The sequence below is a fragment of the Drosophila sechellia genome, chromosome 2L, assembly GCF_004382195.2.
Source record: "Drosophila sechellia strain sech25 chromosome 2L, ASM438219v1, whole genome shotgun sequence".
In the NCBI taxonomy this organism is placed as follows: Eukaryota; Metazoa; Arthropoda; class Insecta; order Diptera; family Drosophilidae; genus Drosophila; species Drosophila sechellia.
Window position 1 is genome coordinate 11622453 of NC_045949.1, and position 13681 is coordinate 11636133.

At 39.1% G+C, this 13681-nt stretch overlaps 1 protein-coding gene across 9 annotated transcripts in view; it reads right to left on the reverse strand.

The window, feature by feature from the left end:
* LOC6612189 (calcium/calmodulin-dependent 3',5'-cyclic nucleotide phosphodiesterase 1) overlaps positions 1–13681 on the reverse strand; it is a 114031-nt gene that overhangs the window by 56467 nt on the left and 43883 nt on the right. For 2 of the 9 annotated variants that reach the window (XM_032727332.1, XM_032727331.1), the window contains exon 1: positions 9753–9944. The exons of 4 other annotated variants lie outside the window; for them this stretch is intronic. The gene's annotated coding sequence lies outside the window, so the exon portion shown is untranslated. Of the gene's footprint in view, positions 1–9660; positions 9948–13681 lie in introns of those variants that run through there. 3 more of the 9 variants (XM_032727326.1, XM_032727327.1, XM_032727328.1) reach the window with 3 other exon arrangements.

The window sequence follows — 13681 nt, forward strand, 5'->3', positions numbered from 1 at the left end:
TATTGCTACCCCCTTTACCCGCCCCTGGACACATCATACATGTAAATGTTGGTATATATGTATATGTGCGAGTCCTTTATGCGTGTGCTCGCCTACATGCTGATGATGTCGTTATTAAACGCATAAATAAATTGTCAAAAAATATGTGCGCAAAACAGAACGTAAGGAAGTGCCAAAGTGGAAAGGGGGCGTGGCAGGGGAGCAGTAGCCTTCAGATGCGTTTATTGTGCTTACATTTTAGCTTTGCTTTATGTACTTGGCAGGGCGACAAATAGAAATGTTCGTGGGCTCCAGAGTCCTGTTTCACAAAACTTTTCCCGAGGCTCTTCTCGTACATTTCCTTTTTCTTGGATACTTTTTTTCACACTGTTGACTTTGCCAATGTTTTATGGCCTTATTCCTGCTCAGCTGCAGACAATTGTCAATTAAATGGAAGGTTGAGAGGAGCTCGCCCTGGGCTCTGTCACCGAGCAAAACCACAAAGGAACCTCTGAACGCACTGCAGAAAAGTTCCACTTGGGGTGGCAATGTGCCACGTATTTATTATTTATGGCATACGCAGTGAAGAAAGGAGGGAATGGTTGGATCCCCCAGGTGGGGATGGGTTCGTCAGTTTGCAGAAGGATTGCCCCCGCCCGTAGGGAAAAGTTTAAGTCGTCGGATAAGGTGCAATAATTCTTGAGCCTTATTGCCAAGTTTTAAACTGCCGCTGTTTGCATTTAACGTTTAAGGTTGAAAAAAAGATTGCAATGATGTTTCTTGCAGATTGTTCCTACTTTTATTTCACCGCTTAACTACAAATTAAGAAATATTACTAGTTTTCCCATCGCTGCATATAGCACCTTAAGATTGTTTTGCTATGAAACTAAGTAAAAAGTAATTTAAAAAAGTACACACTTTGTATAGTTGGCATGGTGCACTATATTGTACACTACAACCTATTCTGAAAGTCCGGCGGGCAGCTTTTAAAGTCATTAATGTGGCTTCATTTGCATACGGACCACGTCCTCTCGACCAGAAAACCTATCTATCTCTATCTGCCGTTCTGCAGTTGGTGATTAGGCGTCGTCCAACGTCTATCAACAGTTTACCCTAATGCCCGAGCAACATGCAACACAAGAACTGACCTCATTCTGTTTACACTTGCAGCTGTTGCTGTGGCCACCGAAACACCACCCACCGTACCACTGAACCACTGAGCCACTGCACTGCACCACCCACCTAACATCACCCACCGTTGATTGTCTGGAAGTTTTGCGAGGTTCTTGTGCAACTCATTGAATCCGAGTGTGGTTCAAAACAAATCAAGGCGTCGACGTCATTGTTGCTGCTTTTGTGGCACGTTCTCCGGTTCTTCACTTCGAAGTGCAAACTTTTTGGAACAGTTTTTGCATAATGCCCCCAAAACCCCTACACACCCATATACCACCCAGTCACTATTGTTGCCTGGGCCGTTAAATGCAAACACTTCATTTGGCCATCTGAAAAGAAAGGAACTTTCGATTAGTGCCGAAATGGCCAACCAACTTTGGCCACGAACCCCAACAAAGTCTGTTAACTGTTTTGGCCATAAAAGTTTCTCTGTCAGCGTACATACGTTTGGACGAAAGTCGTATTCTTGGCCAAATTTGCTCCACTCAAGCGGGAAATGGCAAAAATTGGGAAGATCGAATGGATATACTGTCATTTTAAAAATGCAACTTGTATTTTCTGCCTGACTGAGAACACTTGGATTAAATAGGCTTTTAGAATGCAATATTTTCTATATTTACAAAGTTGTTTTATATTTATAAATTTAATTTGCTGGATGCGTTTTCTTAAAGAATTTTGTTCAATCAATATATAATTTATTAAGATATTTATAAATGATTTTAAAAATCCTTTAAGTGCACATTCAAAGGATGCTTTCTGATTCGGTTATAAAAGAGTTGAATAGGGGTAGTTAAATGTCTTACATCATAAACAGAAATCAACTTTTCCAGATAGCCTACTGCTCATTCCCAATTTTACCCCTACTCGGTTATATTTGTGCAATTTTCGTTTTGATGTTTGCTTATTTGTATTTGCCATACACACAAAGTAGTGACTTTTTGGGTAAATAAACATGCCCATCCACTTGCCTCCTCGAGTGGCTTCACCACTCTGTGGATGATTCGGCGAATCACTTTGGGAGTCCTGGCACTCGACACCACTTGGCCTGTTCCGTTCCAAATGATGCGCCATTTCTCAAATCTTTTCGGGCACGCAACAACAACGATTTGAACAATTTTCTCACATGTAATGGTGTGAAATTCAAAATGGCGCCGGGAGGTTTTTCTTTCGGCCAATGTCATTTATCAAGTTTATTAGCGAACCAAAATTGCTGGGAGGTCGGGCGTAGCATCTTTCATTTGTTAAGGCATTCAAGCAATTAAATGAGATTTATGAGGTCATAGGCTTTGAGTTTTTGAAACGCACGAAGGATGAATAAACATTAGTGACATCATCAAATGCATACTCAAGTGTGGCTATAAATTTGTGTACCTTTACAATGACGCAATTTTAGGGAAATGGGGATTATAATGGAATACTTTCATGTACGAAATACCATGTGAAAAGAATGACTTGGCTCAAAATAGAAAAGTTTATTCTAAAATAAGAAACAAAATGACTTTGGCTAACCCCTAACGAATTTTCAAATTAATTCTAAGTAATAATTAAGGATATAGTTAGCTGCATGGTTCATTGGCAAGCTAACCCACATTTTCAATTAACATTTTTTAAACATCGCGGCAACGTTTTTCCAACAAGCAAATAAGGAAAAATGTAAACTATCTTTACTCGGTTGTAGAGCAAGGTACTGCAATTATGATTATGTATATCCTGGAAAATTCCGCTTGCCTTCTGGTCCCATGCCCTCAAAAAATCCTTGGTATTCGCATGGTGCAACAAACTTTTGCTAAGCCAAGGAAAGTATGCAACATTTTCGCACAGCTTTTTGGCTTCCGAGAATGCGGAACGGCAAAAGGAACTTGCAAATGCCAGAAACTACTGCTGCCAGCCCAGATTTATACCCCTTTCGATCCCTTCGCTGAGGCAACTTCCTGAGCAGTTTGTGCAGCACCGACTTTTGACGCTTTTGGCATGTTTATCGCCTCGCTCGAACCGGGTTGAAATGGCCCAATTGGCCGAGGGCCAATCCAGTCAGGCCAGACATAGCCGGCCAAGTTTGGCCATGCCACTTTCAACTGCTTTGTCGGCATTAATTAAAAGCAAATTACACTTGCTTCTGTTTTTACTGAATAGAAACTTTTTGCTGCAGCATCATTAAAAACTTCTTAGAACATTTTTTTTATTTTTTTCGGTTGTTCTTTAGCTGAGAGTTCTGCGTCACATTTCATGAATCAACAACTTGATTAGCAATTCAAATGCCCCTGCAATGATTTCCACCTGCCCGAGTTCCCAGGACAACAGCTGTGTTCGGCAACCGAAGTTTTCCTAATTAAAATGGCTTTCAAAATAAACCGCAACTGAAAATCGGTAAAAAAGAATGCCTGCGAAAACTGCCAGAAAAATTGTCAATGAAGAAATAACAAAGAGTGGGTAGCAGGGCGGTATGACAGGGAAAAGGAACGAAATTTAAATAAATTTACCCGACAAGTAAAAAGACATTTTCCAGGACCTTTTTTTGCTCGACTACAAATGACTGCGTTGTGTTTTCTGCGGCCTCTGCGGCTGGCAGGCAACCAAAATAACACAGATACACAATGTAGCATAGTTCTAGGCGCGCTGAAATGTGAAACCATTTCTCCGGGCCTTCAAAACATACCCCACCACACAGACAGACACACAATGGCAATGAATACGAATTTGTCCCAAAACCTCACAAAATGTTTCAAATTGTCAGGAAAAGTTTTCGGATTCGGTTTATCCACATCCACAGCTATCATTCTTTTACCATTTTTCAGTTGTGATATTTTTGGGCAGGCGGTTTGATTCCTACAGGGGAATAGTAAGAGTTTTAGGGCAATGATTTCGTGTGGCAACGAATTTAAACGATCAAAAGTTATCCTAAAGTTTGATGCTCAAACCAGAAGTCATCTTTTGATAAATATTCAACATAAATGACGTATACGCCGTGTGGCCTCACGCCTAATTGGAGATGAATGCAAATGAGGGAAATTTATAGGCCCTCAAGCGTCTGTAATTATTCATGTGAGAAGTTTGTCATGCAATGATGACTGAGAAAATATTTAGTTTTAATTAATGAGAGAATATATGTCAGTTGTGTGAATTCGAATGTTGGTATTAGCTGTATTTATAAAAGTTTAGCCAAAAATCATATTATTGTAGCATTATTATCATTATCAATTAACTGAAGATATTCTTTAATTTGGTATTAGTACATTATAATCCAGATTTTATTCTTGTCACATGACCCGAATTTCCCTCGCTTTATAAGCTCTTTAGTTGTTGTCTCTGCCACTCTTCTATCTTTCTCCCCACCCACTCTCTGGCCGGAATAATTAGGCTAGCCGCCATAAATTCATTATGCCATTAAGTGCAAGCCGTCAAATGGCCGCAGTGGTTGGGGTGGCTATGTATTGGTGCGGGTATATACATATGTGTGTGTGCCTGGCGGATCGGAATATCGTTGCATACAGCTAGGCGTTGGCAGGCGGCGATTGGCACGTGTCGGTGTGTGCTGAGCGTCGCCAGGACCATTAAGGCAACGCCTCTGCCTCTGCGGATCGAATTTCGTTGCAAGGCTGCGCTGCGAAGTATGCTACGAAAAGCGGCAACAATGGCGGCGAAATAACTTCATCAATTTCGCCAATATTCCATTATCGTCAGCACGAGTGTGCCAGTGTGTGTGTGTGTGTGTACTTAAGTGCCGATGAAGCTGTGTGTGCTGACGTACGCTTGTGTGTGTTGATTTTATTAGGCCCGCCCAACAATTGTTTGCTTAAAAGTTTTTCACACACAACGAAGTCAATGTTGTCTGCTCTTTGGCCTTAGCGTTTGATTTTTCCGTTTTTTTTTTATCAAGCACGTCCTTGTCTTGTCGTGGTCCCCAACGGTTTTACACGTTTGCTATTCGGACATTTCTTGCGATTATTGATTAGATAAAAACACACACACAAGAAAGCCCCAGAGAACGAGGGCGGCGGAAACAAAAACAAAAGAAGCGCAAAGCCGACGCCGTAAAAGCTTAAATAAAAAAAAAGAAGCAAGCTTGACGGCACTTAAGTCACTTAACTTGGCCGATGGGAGCGACCGTTATCTACTCGATAAGTCGAGAGTGGGTGAGAATTAGACAATGACAGTATTCTTAATATATTGAGTCAGCAGCAGATCTCCCGATTAGAAAGGAAACTCCAAGTCCAAGTGGTTGGATCCAAGTAGGAAGTTTACTTTCACTTAAAGGCTTTTTTTTTAATTTACTGGTAAAGGTTTCTAGTGACTAAATTTTATGTATTTCGAAAAACGATCTTTCTGTATAACCTTTTCAACAAAGCTTTTTTATATTCCATGTTGTTTGTATATCTGCATGAAATGTATTTCAAATGGTTTCTTTTACAAAAGTTTTACATTTCCCTTATAACATAAAGAATATATCAAATATCAGTGAGAAAAATGATTTGATGCGTTATCAGATTTGGTTGACACCTGCCCAACATTTTCAAAACTTGCTGTCAGTCAATCAAAAGGCTCGAAACGGCGTTTAATTTTTATAGCAGACGTTTTTCCGCCTCACTTCTCACCAACCCAAAAAAGAAAAGCGTCGAAAAAAAAAAACACAAAACAAAGGCAGCGAAAACAATGCCAAACAATGAAGGAAAATAACAAAACAAAAGCGTCGGCATTTCCACGCCGCCAAGCAAACACGCCAAAATTTGAAAAAAACGAGAAAACTGAAGGAGGAAAAGTCAGCAGAAGGAAAAGCCGCACATTAAATATTTTGAGAACATTTTCGGAAAGCTCTTCCCCTTTTTTGTGGCGTCAGAGTTTTTTGTTATGAACTTTTCTAAGGTCGCTCGCTGACATCTAAATTTATCTATAAACAAGAACCACAAATCTACTTTTTTCATTATTTATCTTCGCTTGTTTATTCGTTTAAAACCGAAAACATTATGACAGGCTAATTGAATTAATGTGCATTTATTACGCATCTGTTATACTCGTTCTTTTGCTATACCCTTTGAATGGAAAAAAATGCCCGATTATTCAAGGTCTGTCGCTTTAATTAGCACATAGCTGCGGATCATTTGCGCTGCACTTAATGACACTCGATTGTCCAGATTAAATCGTATTCGTAATTAACACCCAAAGGGCATCGTTAACATCATTTATGGCAGTTAAGACAGTTCCAGAAAAGCGGCCAGTGAGGACCACTCACCCCGTTGCCTCTTTTGGCCAGATTAAAACCCGTTTCGGGCTCGGAGCTCTGCACTTGTGATCATCGCAAGCAACGTGAAGATGGCAAGTGGACAATGCAGATACGATGACAAAAGGCAATTGGAATATGAAGTGGCCGGTGAACTGTCAGGAAGTGGAGCAAAAGCTCGACGTGGGGATACCCATTAAAGATGCTAGATTTTATCAGATAAAGTCATCTCGTTATGAGGAAGTCTTATAGTTTCTGGTTTAATACCATTGTATATCTAAATTTAAATTGTATAAGTATTTTCTAAGTAGTAAGTTCAGGCAAGGAAATCGTGCCAAAATAATAACTACTCCTAAACTGTACGGAATGTTAACCAAATGTTAACGAATTGTTAACCAATTCTTTAAGGACATAACAAATGTTATTGGTGAGCTCAAAATATGAACTCTATATACTCTGTTACCCTGCGATGTCCCATGAAATACAGAAATTGAAGAGTCAACCGCAGCTGGCAGTAAAAAGCATAAATGCCTTTAATTAAATTGCCTGTCTCGCTGTCCTGAGTGGCCAGCTCTTATCCTCCCGCCCCTCCGTCGTTTTGGCCATGTAGTTTTTGGCAACGTTGCGTGTAAGCCCGAAACAAGTTCGCCGCCTGATGGGCAGTGAAAATTGATGGGCCGCTTCAATATCTTCGGTTGTCTTGTAACATTTTGTATCGCTGTATCTGCGTCGAATGCTGCATGAAATTTAATGAGATTTTCGCTGCTTGCCTTTTTGTTCAGCTCAGCCTTTTTGTTTTTTTTCTTAGTATCATAACTGTTTGTATTAATTTCTCGTTGAATGTAGGTCAAACATTTTTGGCATTTCTGAAGTGCCTGTCGCCGCTTAAAAGGGTAACCGAAATCGAGCAATGTACACGCGCTGTTTGAATTGCATTCCAATACCATAGTATTTGATTTCTTGTCGACCATTTTCAGGCCTAGCCGAATTACGAGTGCACTACCTGGCTGTGGCTCTAATTGATCCCCTGGGCATGGGCGCAATTAGCTGGCCAACTTGGCATGTTGGCCCAAAGCAAACACTCGACCGGCTGTCCACTTCAAGACACTCTAAAACCTCGACGCGACTTATTTTCTCATTTTTTTTTTCGTCTGCCGCATCTCGCAGCTGCTGGACTGGATCTTGACCATGTCTAACAATAGTCCAAATTAGAAATAGACATCGACAATGGCAAACTAACCAGAATGACAAGTATCCGAGACCTGCGACACAGAGCGTTCTCTCATTGCAAATTTTTGCAAATGCAATGGCAGTAATTACAATTTTGGCGGCTAAGTTGAGGAGAAGGAAGTGTTTTTTTTCAAAAACACACTCTAGAGTTAATAATCAAAACATTCCGAGCCGTGCTGAAATTGTTTTTCTATAGATAAAATAAATATTTAATTTATAGAACTTATTTAGAAGTTTTGGTGCAATTCTTTTAATGCTTCAAGCAGTTTTCCGATAGCAAAAATGCGATTTACTGAATTAGGATTGTCTAAAAATGGTTAACTATTGAAATATAATAATGTAGAGCATAAAAATTAAAATTTATCATAAAAACGCAGACAACGGGAAAATGAATAAGGGAAATATGTTTTTCTTAGGTTGTGAAAATGAATAAATTATATGAAGTGTAACAGGTTTTTCATAATTGGGTCATTGCCGAGTTTTTTCCTGCATTCATTTGAATTTTTTGTTCAAATGTTGGATATTAAACATACGCTTCCAAGTTGTACAAAATCTGTTAGATTATTAATGTTAAACTCAGTCCGTTTGATATTCTATTTTTTTAAAAGCAAATATTGCTGATGTCTTTACACAAATCTAGTTTACATTAATTTGCTCTGACGAAGTTATTAGAGTATTTCCCAATCGCCTAGAGTTTTACCCAAACAAAAAATGATACATGTGATCACCGCACAGTGGGATCGATTTCATGTGCCGACCACTGTGCCAATTTTCGGGGCGACAATTGCTGCGGGCAATTAACAATATCTATATATATACGATATTATTCGTATATACATAGGCCAAGTCTGCTTTTGGTGGCGTGACGTAGGCGAAATGCTGAAAACGTGCTAGATACTTTTGTATCTCCGTATCTTTTTGTGGCGTGCGTGTGCTGTTGATACTGCATCCGTTAGGTGTGTGTGGCTGAATGCAAACGATGTGAATTTTCGGCCAACAACTAATATATTTTTTTTGGATGCCGATTTCGACTTCGACTGCGACGTCAGCGTAGACGCGTGCGTCCGGTGCGCAGTTGGCTTTGATCAGCACTAGACGGGGGAGGGGTTGGAATAAGGGGGCGGGCGGTACTAGCCAAAAGTTTTTCAACTTTGTTTGCATTGATGTACATACGAACATATGTCTGTGTGTATAAAAGCGGCAAAATGATGTGGCCACAGTTTACCGAGATTTGTATAAACATTTTGCAACATTTAGATGTGATTTTGACGATATGTCCACGTCCAATACACATCGAATAAAAGTGGTTTGGAAATGCGTGAAACGATTGAAAATCAAATGATTAATATTCACGTATTTTTATTACACACTTTTATGCCAGCCCATTGGGTTAAGCATTAATGTGTTAACCATCGAGGAAGTTAAGTTTCCGTTTCTGTCGTCGAACAAATTTTGCGATAAAGTACGCATAAATCTGAGGACTTCGAATGCGTGTAGCGTTATTATTATTGTATTTACTAGATTTTTATGATATCATAAACGAGGCCGAGCAGCATATTGAGAGTCAGATTTGCGTTAATCATTTGTATAAATTTATTTATTTCTTTTAAGTGTTTTTTAATGGAGTAGCATGGATTATAGTATTTATTTATGCTAATATAATGACGACAAATCTGACAGTCTGATTTCCCCGCCCAAGCGAATCGGTAGCGGAGATATATAAATTTGATTAGCAACAATTCTCGTTGTGCCATATTTTACACTTGGATTGCAAAATTGTTTGTTTTATTTGCGAGGGGCAGAGCTCAGTAATTGATACAATCGATTCGTTTTTTTTAGTTTGACAAATTGCATTCGGCTGATTGCATTGAACATAAATCAAGCAAAATTAGTGAAAATATACCGAGATATATATTTATCTTCGACGTTTTTTTTTTTTGTACGATGGGTGTGTGAGGGCGTAATAAAGCTAACAGAGAGATAAAAAGTCAATTGCATAAATAACAAATTATAGGCAAGGGTGTGTACGCTTTTGATAATGATAAACGAAAAGTTCCACAAACCGAAATTTACAAAACAAAATAGCGGAAAGACACTTGTTTGGTTATGCACTTGTTCAAGTGATTATAATGATTATTATTATTAATATTATTACTGATTAATGGATTTTCGAAAAGCACTGTTCACACGGAAATTAACTTCGATATCTGAGTTCCCGATCTAGCCGATCTGCTTGCGATAATCACTCGATTAGCCGGCGGATGGAGATGCTCAGGTGGAAAGCACGCGAACGCGATAAGAAAATGCGGAGCAGGAGCAGCACTACGTCCGCACATGCTGCCTGCTGGGGATAAACTGGAACTGGATTTTTCGGATTCGGAGTTGATAGCAGCAGCGGAATCACAGAGACACCGAGATCCAAAACAGAGACGCCACACACCCATACACACACACACACTCACGAGTGTCTAACCCGTCCAAAAGCAGCAACAACAACCATTTTGGCCACCACCGAGAAGCTTTCAGGCCCCGAAGAAATCTGCGCATGAAAATTCGCCAAGCGAGAGAGAATTGCAGCTTGGTTCAACGGAAAAAGCTCGTCGCCATTTCCCGCTATTTTATCGGGGAAATTTGCCAAAAGCTCGGCCAAGCAAAGAGCTTATGGTAAGAAAAGCTATAACAAGTTGCCAAAAACTGTGGTCTTAAATTTAAATTAATTTGGGAAATATTCTACTTTAAAAAAGTATACTAATTTTTTAAATAAGGGAAAATTAGTTAAAATATATTGTATATTTTTGTGTCTGATAAAATAAATTCATTAGTTTATTTTGCTTGTTACGTAGTCGCTTGTTTGAGGAAGTGAAAACTGGAACGCATCTTTGAATTTCCCAATATTTTCCGCTCGCTTTTCCCTCTCTCAAAATCGATGACTCTTTGCTCTCCTATGGCTTCGCTTTCGGAGCATTGTTTTTGTCTCTTTTTTGCCTTTTTTGTTGTTTACAGAAGGCGCCTTCAACAGGTTGCCACCCACAACTGGGGTTTTTTTCAGCTGCTGCTGCTTGGGAGTCAAAACAAAATGAAAAGCATTTTTAGCAGGGCGACCCTTGGGGCCAGCACACACACACAAACGCACATAAACACGCATACACTGGTGCATACATAATCATACAGATACTTTTATAAAATAAACCCCCGGCACGCACACACTTACGCCCCCTTTTTTGAAGCGCCTTGGAGATAAAAATATTCTAAAAATTTCTTGTTTCCCTTAAGTTGTACAAGTGTTTGCAACTTCCTTTCCCAGTTCCTGAACGTCGTTCACTCCCTTTTGTTTTGCATATTATTTGCTTTTAGGGGCTGACTTACCAGGCACCAAAAATAACCAAAGCCCTTCGAAGATTTTAAGTAGCACAAAGTATTCCAGCGACTTACCTGAAAGATAGCAGATGGAAAACAGTTATCAAAACTGTTGTAATACGTGTAATAATTGTAGCAGACTTATCGAGGATTTTAAGTGAAGAATCCTCCATTTCAGGAGGGTGGAATCATTAGGCCCAAATATTGTAACAGTCAGGCAATCAGTTTTAATTGAGGGAAACATGAGATTGCGGCATTGCGTGAACACATCTCATAATTAACAAAGGATCTAGCATCCGGATAAGACAGGAAGTCCCGCAACGGAAAGATTAGAAGGTCCTTATTCGTTTTTCTTTGTTGCCCATTCAGCATTTTATACATATTTATTAATAATAAATATTCTAATATTCTAATATTACTTTAATAAAAAAAAACAAATCATATATTGAATAATCAATTGAGCAAATATACATTTTTAATGTTTAAATTTACCCTACAAACGTATTACAAAATCTTCAAAGGAAGATTGCGTTGATGCCCAAAACAAATATTATGGTAGCATCTGTATTTGGTATGATTAAGTTTGCATAGTAAATTTAAATTGCCAAAAAGTCGCTCCTTTTCAGGAAATAATAGACAAAAATCTTGTTCGGCAGAAAATTAGATTGGCCTTGAGCGGTATAAAAACCGAATATCTTTCGCAGTGAATGTGTTAAAATTCATATAAAATTTCTGTTCAGCTGCATTTCCTAAACTGATCAAGTGCATGACAAATTGCTTTACACACATCAACGGACACTGTCAAAATTTGAGCGTTCTGAAAATTTAATTTAGCAACAACTGCATTTAAATGTCTGAATTTACAAGACTATGCCCGACATTCGGAAATTGAATTTAAGTTCATGATTTCATCCATTAAATATTTGGCTTCTTGGCTAACTCAATGTTTATGACTTGTGCTCGGCAAATACGTAATTAAATTTGGGATATGCAGAGCAGTGCAAAATGCAATTTACAGCTGCAGAAATGTAAATATTGCTCATACGCAACGTTGAGCGCCTGGAATTCCATTTCAGCTGGAAAGGGGCCTGCATTTGGGACTAACAATTAGGTAGACCAATTAGTGAAGGACATCAGAGGCTCTGGCCTGGCTTGCAATAATTATCTCAATGCTAATTGCCGAATCCCAAGACATTGCAATTTGGCCAAAGTTATGAGCGCACCTATGAATTCCAGGCAGATAAGTTTAGTTGAAGCGAAAGTATGGTTAAGTTTGGCTTAAACTTCCACTGAGATATTGATTAATTACAACTGTTCTGCTCTTGGCGATTGTTAAGATGTTTTATTCTCACTAAATATATTTTGATTTCACTTTCATTTCAAATGAAAATAAGTTTTTTGTGTTTCATGTTTCACAGAGTGGTTGATTTACAAATTACACCTAAGCAATATATCACCATTTGAGCAATTATAATGCATTCAATTTATCCATTTGAGTCCGCACTCACCTCAGGGTTATCCAAATTTTGACACTACATAGGCTTTTGCCGGTTTCCTGATTAATTAATGTATCTTATTCAGACTTGTTTAAGTTTATCAACCGATTTAAATGCTGCACCGATACGCGACCGGAGCCTTGTGATCAGCTTAAGCGACGCTGGACTTCTGCAGCTGCCCAACCACCGAGTGGTGCGTGTGGAGCTAGTGGTGCTGTTGGAGCTGGTGGTGCGTGCTGGCTAGAAAGCTGGTTTGAGGCTTGCCCAAAACTGGACAGGCTCGGAGCTCGGATCTGGCCTGATTCGGATCGGATCTTGGCATTGCGTGGCAGGCAAATAAGCTGCGGGCGCCACAGTCTCACCGATCTGGAGCCGTGCACTTAATCACTGCTATTAATAAATCAACAGCTAAATCAATAACAAATTTTAATTAAAATTAGAACTAGACAAGCGTCAAATGCGAGGTGCAAAATAATATGAAAAAAAAGACTAATTCGCCGCGCGATGTTGCCGCCTGTTCGTTCAAATTTCACACAAATCAGCTTTAAATGTCAAATCGCATGTTGCACAAATGCGTCAAATGCCAAAAGCGGGCCACCGGCAATAAATCATCATGCGCAGATTTTTGAGCCGCGTTGCAGTCGCTATCTGGACGCTTTTGCCCCTCTGAACCGCTCTGAACTGGAGAGTTGAACGTCAAAAACCTGTTGACAGACATGAAAGCAATTTCTGGTTGCAATCGACCGATTTGTTGACTGCCCTACGGATCCGATTGATTAGCCAGAAAATCCCATTCGACGGACATGCAAAAGGATTCGCTTTCATATATGTTTTTGTATAACAATTTGCATTTGCTTTTTAATAGTGGTTATTCTGAGTTAACATACTTTCTCTTTCTTTAATAAAAGTGTCCAATAATTATAAATTTTTTTTCCAACCAAAGTCTGGCATCAGTAAAATGATTTAAAAATATCATTATCATATGTGTATCTTCAAAACTTGCAACTATTTGTTATTAGCAATCTAAAATACATTACTTTTTTTTACCAATCGACAGAAGTGCCGCCTAAACCAACTTTATGTAGCGTATCCATAAACGTACAAATTTAATAAAAATAATATTTGGACTTTTTATACCCCGCAACTTTGGACAGCAACAACAAGAGACACTTTGTATTTCAGTTTTTGGTTGCATTAATTATCGCCTTGCCATGAAATATGCGCGCCACGC